Raw genomic sequence first — 7876 nt, forward strand, 5'->3', positions numbered from 1 at the left:
AAATTATAAATAAAATAGTAATAACTTAGACTTTAGCAAAGCATTTAACAGAGTACCGCATCAGAGGCTTCTGAGAAAAATTAAGGCTCATGATATCGAGGGGAAAGTTTTAAATTGGATAAAATCATGGCTCACCGATAGAACGCAGAGGGTCAGCGTAGATGGTGTTAAATCTGAGTGGGGTCGTGTAACCAGTGGGGTTCCCCAGGGGTCAATACTAGGCCCACTCTTGTTCATAATCTACATAAACGATCTAGATACTGGGATCAGCAGTGACATATGCAAGTTTGCGGATGACACCAAAATAGGGCGGCAGATTAATTCAGGGCAGGATGCAAATGCATTACAGGAGGATCTAAATAAACTGTAGGGGCGGTCTGAAAATGGCAAATGAAATTCAACACCAGCAAGTGCAGCGTACTTAATATTGGAAGAACAAATACTGTCAATGTATACAGCCTTAACAACATCAACCTAGAAAAGTCGACTTGTGAAAGAGACCTAGGGGTACTTGTAAGCACGGACCTGCGGCCTAGAAAACAGTGCGTTAATGTTCGAAATAAGGCAAACAGAGTATTAGGTTTTATATCTAGACGTGTAAGTAATAAGAGTGCAGAGGTCTTATTGCAACTATATCTTGCGCTAGTCAGGCCGCACCTCGATTATGCGGTTCAGTTCTGGTGCCCCTATTATAGAATGGATATCAATTCACTAGAGTCGGTGCAGCGAAGTATGACGAAAATGATTCCGGGACTTAGAAACCTTCCATATCAGGATAGGTTAAAGAAACTAAACTTGCATTCCCTAGAAAGACGAAGAGTGCGGGGAGATATGATAGAAGTATTCAAGTGGGTGAAAGGAATATAGATAAAGTTCTTATAATATCAGAGCAGGATAGGACTCGGAACAACGGATTCAAGTTGGATAAGTTTAGGTTTAGGAGGGAGATAGGAAGGAACTGGTTTACAAATAGGGTGGTGGACGAGTGGAACAAGCTTAGCAACCGTGTAGTAAGTGCTGGAACGCTGGAAAGTTTCAAAGGGAGGCTGGATAGATTCATGGATGATAGAGTGGTAGTAACTCTTGACAGGAGCTGCCATGCACAGGCCAACCGGCCTATTGCAGACTCCTTATTTTCTTATGTTCTTATGTAACACTGGTAATAATAATAATAATAATAATAATAATAATAATAATAATAATAATAATAATAATAATAAATAACCACAAAGAAATATAAAAATTAAAAAAGATCAAGAGTGTACAGTATATATGTTGCGTTGTCAAAGTAAGAGAAACAATTGAGACCTAAAAGTCAGACCAGCAGTGTGGGACTTGTTGATCACAATTTTCGTGATGCCATATGACAGCAGGGTCTACCAATGGACAACACATTATGCTTCCAATATCTTCTCAGGCGGTAGTACCGTAGTATCTCCCTGTTTGATGCTAATAACTTGTTATTCTTACCTATGGATAATGATCCTATGAAATATTCGCAGATAAAATAATTTATTATACTATGACTGCAATACAGTAATTTCAAATTAAAAATGATTCGGTTTGCAATGTGTGATTGTTGACACTCATCGTGCCCCCTACCCTTGTTATAGGGCACAGCTTGAAAGAATTTATATCTGCTGGAGGGGCAGAAGCACAGACTAAAGTGAAAAAGGAGATGGCAAGCGGGATTTGCAACCCAATAACAACTCATATTTGGAAAGTTCTTGGGTAAATTTTCACAGGCTGCCCGGAATGGTTTTGTACATGAAACTTACAGTACGTTTTTCCGATAGTTTTTTATATGTTTTGAACGATTCTGACCTTCATTTCTATCGCAAATGACTCCTTTTCGAGTTTGACAATCTTGGGGGACCCGTGGGAAATCGGGATTTTGGGTGGGGAGAGCAAAAACGAGCGATGTCATCTAAATGACCAAAGTTGCAGGGGCGATTCTACGGGGGGGCCATGGCCCCCCAGATTTTGGGCTGGTCCCTGGGTTGGACCCCCCACTTTTTATTCTCAAAATTGTAATTCCAAAAACATTCCCAAAACCAGGAAGTGAGTCAAGTGACTCAGGCAATGGGCGCGCCGCACGCCAGATGCAGGCATGGGTGAGGCTGCATTTGACAGTTTGTAAAATTACTGTTTATAGCCAGATGGCGGCGGCCAGTTGTCCCATTCCCAACGAAGGGTGCTAAGAGTAGGTCAAGCTAACACATAACGTAGAAAGTTGTATTATTTGTATATTATGGGAAACATTTAAAAAAAATTGCGAAAATATTGCAACAATTTCTAACAATAATCATAACGTTGAGATGATGGTTTTGTCTAATGTTGCCATAATATTGTGGAAACATAGGTAAAAAAAAACTACGGGAAGATACTTCATTCTCTCACATGTGACTTCATTACCGGGTAGGCGTAATTCCTAGTGAGGCGGCCTTCTCTTGAATCCAGATACATACACATCCTGAGTAACTCCTTGAGGTGCTTATGAACTTCGATTAAATCACCTCTTACCATTTTCAATATAAGCTGGGCAAGTGAAGACGTTCTAATCTTTCTTGGCGAGGTATACTGTACCGGTACCAGTTGGATAGCCTTCCTTTGGACGTTCTCATGATCATGCTCTGTATCCGTTGTTTCTGTAAATTAAGCCATTACAGTGCAGTACAAAGGCTAAACTATACAGCTACAAAAGACAATCGATAAGATTACCAGATTTACTTACTAATAATAATATCCACCACCCGCAACAGTCAAGGTACCAACTGTTACCAGAAATTTGTTAAGTGTAATGATTTTTATCATTTTCCTAAGACGCTCCGTGAAGCTCAACTTATCACTATCCATGTTAACAAATGCTGGAGAACTTGTGATACAATTTAAACACTTATGATAGAAAATTCGCAACTGTGGCAGGCGCTGCTAACGTCCACTGCCTCAAGCTTCCATTGACTGACTGGCGGGTAAAAAACGGTGTTCAGGGTTGCCAACTCGGATTTTCAAATGTCGCTAGGCTGGTACCTAAAAGTAGCTAAATGTCGCTAAATCTTCCATGGAAAGTCGCTAGCTATTATTCCCCGCTTCAGGAATTTGATGCAAATTATATTTTCATAATGCCGACTATAATGGACGGAGTATAAATAAAATGCATTATGTAAAAATAAAAATATTATTTTTTTAAAGTTTAATGTGCACACTTACCTATTATTCAAGAGTAATTGCATCCCAGTCTCTTCGTAGTCGTCGGCAGTGTGAACAACTGTAGAGCTGGAAGCATGTGAAGTGCTTGGTTCAGGTTCTCTTGTAACTGTATGCCTCCACAGTCCCTATCTTTCTTAAAATATCACTAGGAAGTTCATAACTTGCACAACAGGTGTTCTGTCTTTTTAACCCATAATTTATTGTAAGAATTGCCTTTAATGTCCATAGTTTCATTTTGTTGCGCAATTTTGATTTCACAAAGTTCATATTACTAAATGTGCGCTCTACATCTGCGTTTGAATGCGGAAGAGGTAAGGCAGCGAGTGCAATTTCAGCCAGATCATGGTAAGGGTTTTCACCTGTCGCATCTCTGTAATTTGCCACTTCTGACCACAATTTTAGGGTGTTAGATGTTTCTGTCCAGATTGTGTGATGCAGTTTTTTCCACTGGAAATCAATCTTGGTAAGGGTGCTGGAATCTTCTGTAAATAAGTGTGCCAAACCAAGTATATCTGATTTAATAGGCTTCAAGCATTCATCGGCACTCAGAAAAGAAATAGACTGCAGCACACGAATGTTGTCAGGTAAGCGTTGACGAAGTTGTTTTATGAGTTCAACCCGTTCAAATGCATTGTCCCTGTAACCCCGTTGCTATATATTATGGCTCGAAATTAGGAAAACCGAGTTTTCATGGACAGTCCAAAAGTATCCAGAAAGTCGCTAGATTTCTGTGGATATCTCTAGATTTGGGACAAGTCGCAAATCGCTCTAAAATGTCGCTAGAAAAAAACAAAAAGCTCTAGATCTAGCTACAAAGTCGCTAAGTTGGCAACTCTGACGGTGTTGCCAGATGGCTCCCCGCAAAATCGGCTATGCCAAGCGTTAAAACTGGCTAAACTGAAAACATTATGGCTAGAAATATGGCTAACTCTTCAGTGCATACATATCTAAATAGAAATTAAAGGAGCATTATTTGGAAAGTCATATGTTACGCAACTTTCTGGCAACCTTTTCAAGCCATAGCGAATGTGAAGTAATGCATTGACGGTGTGTTTTCATTTTATTCCTTAGCTTGCTATTACCAAGTTTATTTGACTAAACGTTTTTTCGATATCTGCATTGGAATGTAGCAAACCTAGGATATTTAATGAAGCTGATGACAATTCTAGTTAAGGATTCGAGTTTGAAGCATCTTTGTACCTGCGGACTTCAGCACAAAATTTTACCCCGTGTCCTGGGTTTCACGCCATTTTACTGGTGTTATATTTGACCACTGGAGTTCAATCTTTGTAATGTCTGCACTAACACTCAAAGATTCTAGAAGAGGGGCAATGGAGTATTTTACTACACGCAAAGCATTTGCGACATTTAACAGTGACACTGTTTTCAATACTCGTAGGCCTACATTATCTGGGAGTTTCTGCCGAAGTTGCCCGATAAGACTTATAAAAAATTTAGAGCATCGTTCCCGAAGGTTTTGCTCTCGCTCCACGGACAGATGCACTGGCAATTCTGAAACATTTTATCAGTTTCGTAACCAAGATACAGTTTTGGTTCTAGATACTCCTCAAAGTTGCAGGTGAAGGGATCTATGCGATGTTGATAAGGTATTATCATTATTCACCAGCGTTTCAATCAGAAGTGTCAGATCGTCCAATAACTTTGTGGGATCACAGTCATTAGATTCAAATATCTTGTTCACTCTTTGAATGTCACGTAAAACAGACTTCAAAAACAACATGTAACATTTCTGATGCATAGCACCTTTCAGACGCTTTTGCGATACCAAAATGTGTTTTCATCTCTAACCATTGGTTAGAATATTCAATAACTTTAAGCCTGTGACGACGAGAAATAAATAAATTCACATTACCATTTAATAAAAAAATGGCCAGAAAATAGTCAAACCTTGTGGGTTTTCGGCTATCGGCTAGATGCAATATTTTCTTGCTAGATGTAGCAAAATTCTGCTAAATCTAGCCGGAAAATGGCACATCTGGCAACACTGGTAAAAAATATAAATTGCTCAAACCAAAAATTTAGTTCGAATGTACGTTCATTGTTCAATTTCAATTTCAATTGTTTATTCCTTGATAGAGGAAGCGGGATCCTAGTGCTGTCACTAGGTACCCCTGTACAATGACACCAGAATCATCTGGCAAGTGTGAAAAGTATATACAGTATAAATATTATAAAGGGGCTTACTAAAGCCTAAGGAAGGAAGGATGTTCCTTTAACACATAATCAATATTATTTACAAAATATCTGGCCAGTATTGGGAGGATCATCGTGTCTCCGTCAGGGGGTCGTGGAGTGGTGGTCCAGCAGGCGTCACGGAAGCGTTGTGTGTGTGGGGACATCTTAGGAGGTAGTGAATAAGGGTGCGGCTGTCGGGTCTTCTGCATAACGCACAAGAGCGTTGCTCAGGGGATGTGGGGATACCAATCTCCCAAGCAAAGTCATACCCAATGATGATATGGGCAGCAATCACGTCCCCCTTCCGCGACCCTTTCCCGGAGACGTACGAGAGGTCAGGAAGTTTACGGAGGACATCGTTCATTGTTTTATTTTCATTTACTCACATACGCTACTCCTCCCTTAAATTTCAAAAATACTTTTTACTGAGTTATGAATATTATTCTCATATGAAAAAACAAATAACACAAACTTCCTTGTATATTTTTTTCCTTTGAACACAACTATATGATGTTTATAACGGCTCAGCGGCCTGACTGGGGTAAGGTTGGGTTTTGAATGAGATTAGTCCAGTATTACACGACAATGTTTATTCAGTCATATCTGGAAATAAATGTCCCACTACCAGTTGTAAATACCAAACAAAAACAGTATCCCTCATACCTCATATTTTAACTCACTTCTAAAAATAATAACAATCAAGTGATTAACTTCTAAAGTTAGCTGAATTCAATTGCTCAAACTCACTTGTGACGGATCTGTTATGAAACGCGTAAGAACAATAGCAAATGATTTTGGGTGATTTATCACCGTACACTAAACTCTGTAGATGGGTCACTGACGCACAGTTGCTCAATATAGATTAGAAGTCGTCTCCAGACACGTAACCAGACCACCTCGTTGGTGCTGTTTTGCTCTAATGGATGTACTTAATTACTGAAATTAATCCCACCAAATTTCAAGTATGAGAGAAAATCATATTTGGGTGGAAAAACGCGCAAGGGTCCCCCCCTTACGCGTTTTTTCACCCAAATATGATTTTCTCTCAGACATGAAATTTGGTGGGATTAATTTCAGTAATTAAGTACATCCATTAGAACATAACAGCACCAACCAAATACCTGAGAAACCAATAATTAGCGAGTACTGAAATAAGCATTGTGAAAAATTTCATTAAAATATTCCAAGCATCATTACGACCACTAATTATTCCGCAATCGAGCTGTCGATGATAGGACCGGACTCGGCATGCTCAGGAGTACCTATACTGTGATTTTGAACAAAATCGCTTATATCGAGTTTTGGCTCGACCCTGGAAAAAACGCGTAAGGGTCCCCCCTTATGCGTTTTTCCACCCAAATATCATTATCACTCAGACATGAAATTTGGTGGGATTAATTTCAGTAATTAAGTACATCCATTAGAACATAACAGCACCAACCAAATACCTGAGAAACCAATAGTTGGAGAGTACTGAAATAAGCATTATGAAAAATTTCATTAAAATATTCCAAGCATCATTACGACCACTAATTATTCCGCAATCGAACTGTCGATGATAGGACCGGACTCGGCATGCTCAGGAGTACCTATACTGTGATTTTGAACAAAATCGCGTATATCGAGTTTTGTCTCGACCCTGGAAAAAACGCGTAAGGGTCCCCCCATATGCGTTTTTCCACCCAAATATGATTTTCTCTCAGACATGAAATTTGGTGGGATTAATTTCAGTAATTAAGTACATCTAGTAGAACACAACAGCACCAACCAAATACCTGAGAAACCAATAATTAGCGAGTACTGAAATAAGCATTGTGAAAAATTTCATTAAAATATTCCAAGCATCATTATGACCACTAATTATTCAGCAATCGAACTGTCGATGATAGCACCGGACTCGGCATGCTCAGGAGTACCTATACTGTGATTTTGAACAAAATCGCTTATAACGAGTTTTGTCTCGACCCTGGAAAAAACGCGTAAGGGTCCCCCCTTATGCGTTTTTCCACCCAAATATGATTTTCTCTCAGACATGAAATTTGGTGGGATTAATTTCAGTAATTAAGTACATCCATTAGAACATAACAGCACCAACCAAATACCTGAGAAACCAATAGTTGGAGAGTACTGAAATAAGCATTATGAAAAATTTCATTAAAATATTCCAAGCATCATTACGACCACTAATTATTCCGCAATCGAACTGTCGATGATAGCACCGGACTCGGCATGCTCAGGAGTACCTATACTGTGATTTTGAACAAAATCGCATATATCGCGTTTTTCTCGACCCTGGAAAAACGCGTAAGGGGACCCTTATGCGTTTTTCCACCTAAATATGATTTTCTCTCAGACATGAAATTTGGTGGGATTAATTTCAGTAATTAAGTACATCCATTAGAACATAACAGCACCAACCAAATACCTGAGAAACCAATAGTTGGGAGTACTGAAATAAGCATTGTGAAAA

This window comes from Homarus americanus, unplaced genomic scaffold (assembly GCF_018991925.1).
Source record: "Homarus americanus isolate GMGI-L3 unplaced genomic scaffold, GMGI_Hamer_2.0 scaffold40248, whole genome shotgun sequence".
Lineage (NCBI taxonomy): Eukaryota > Metazoa > Arthropoda > Malacostraca > Decapoda > Nephropidae > Homarus > Homarus americanus.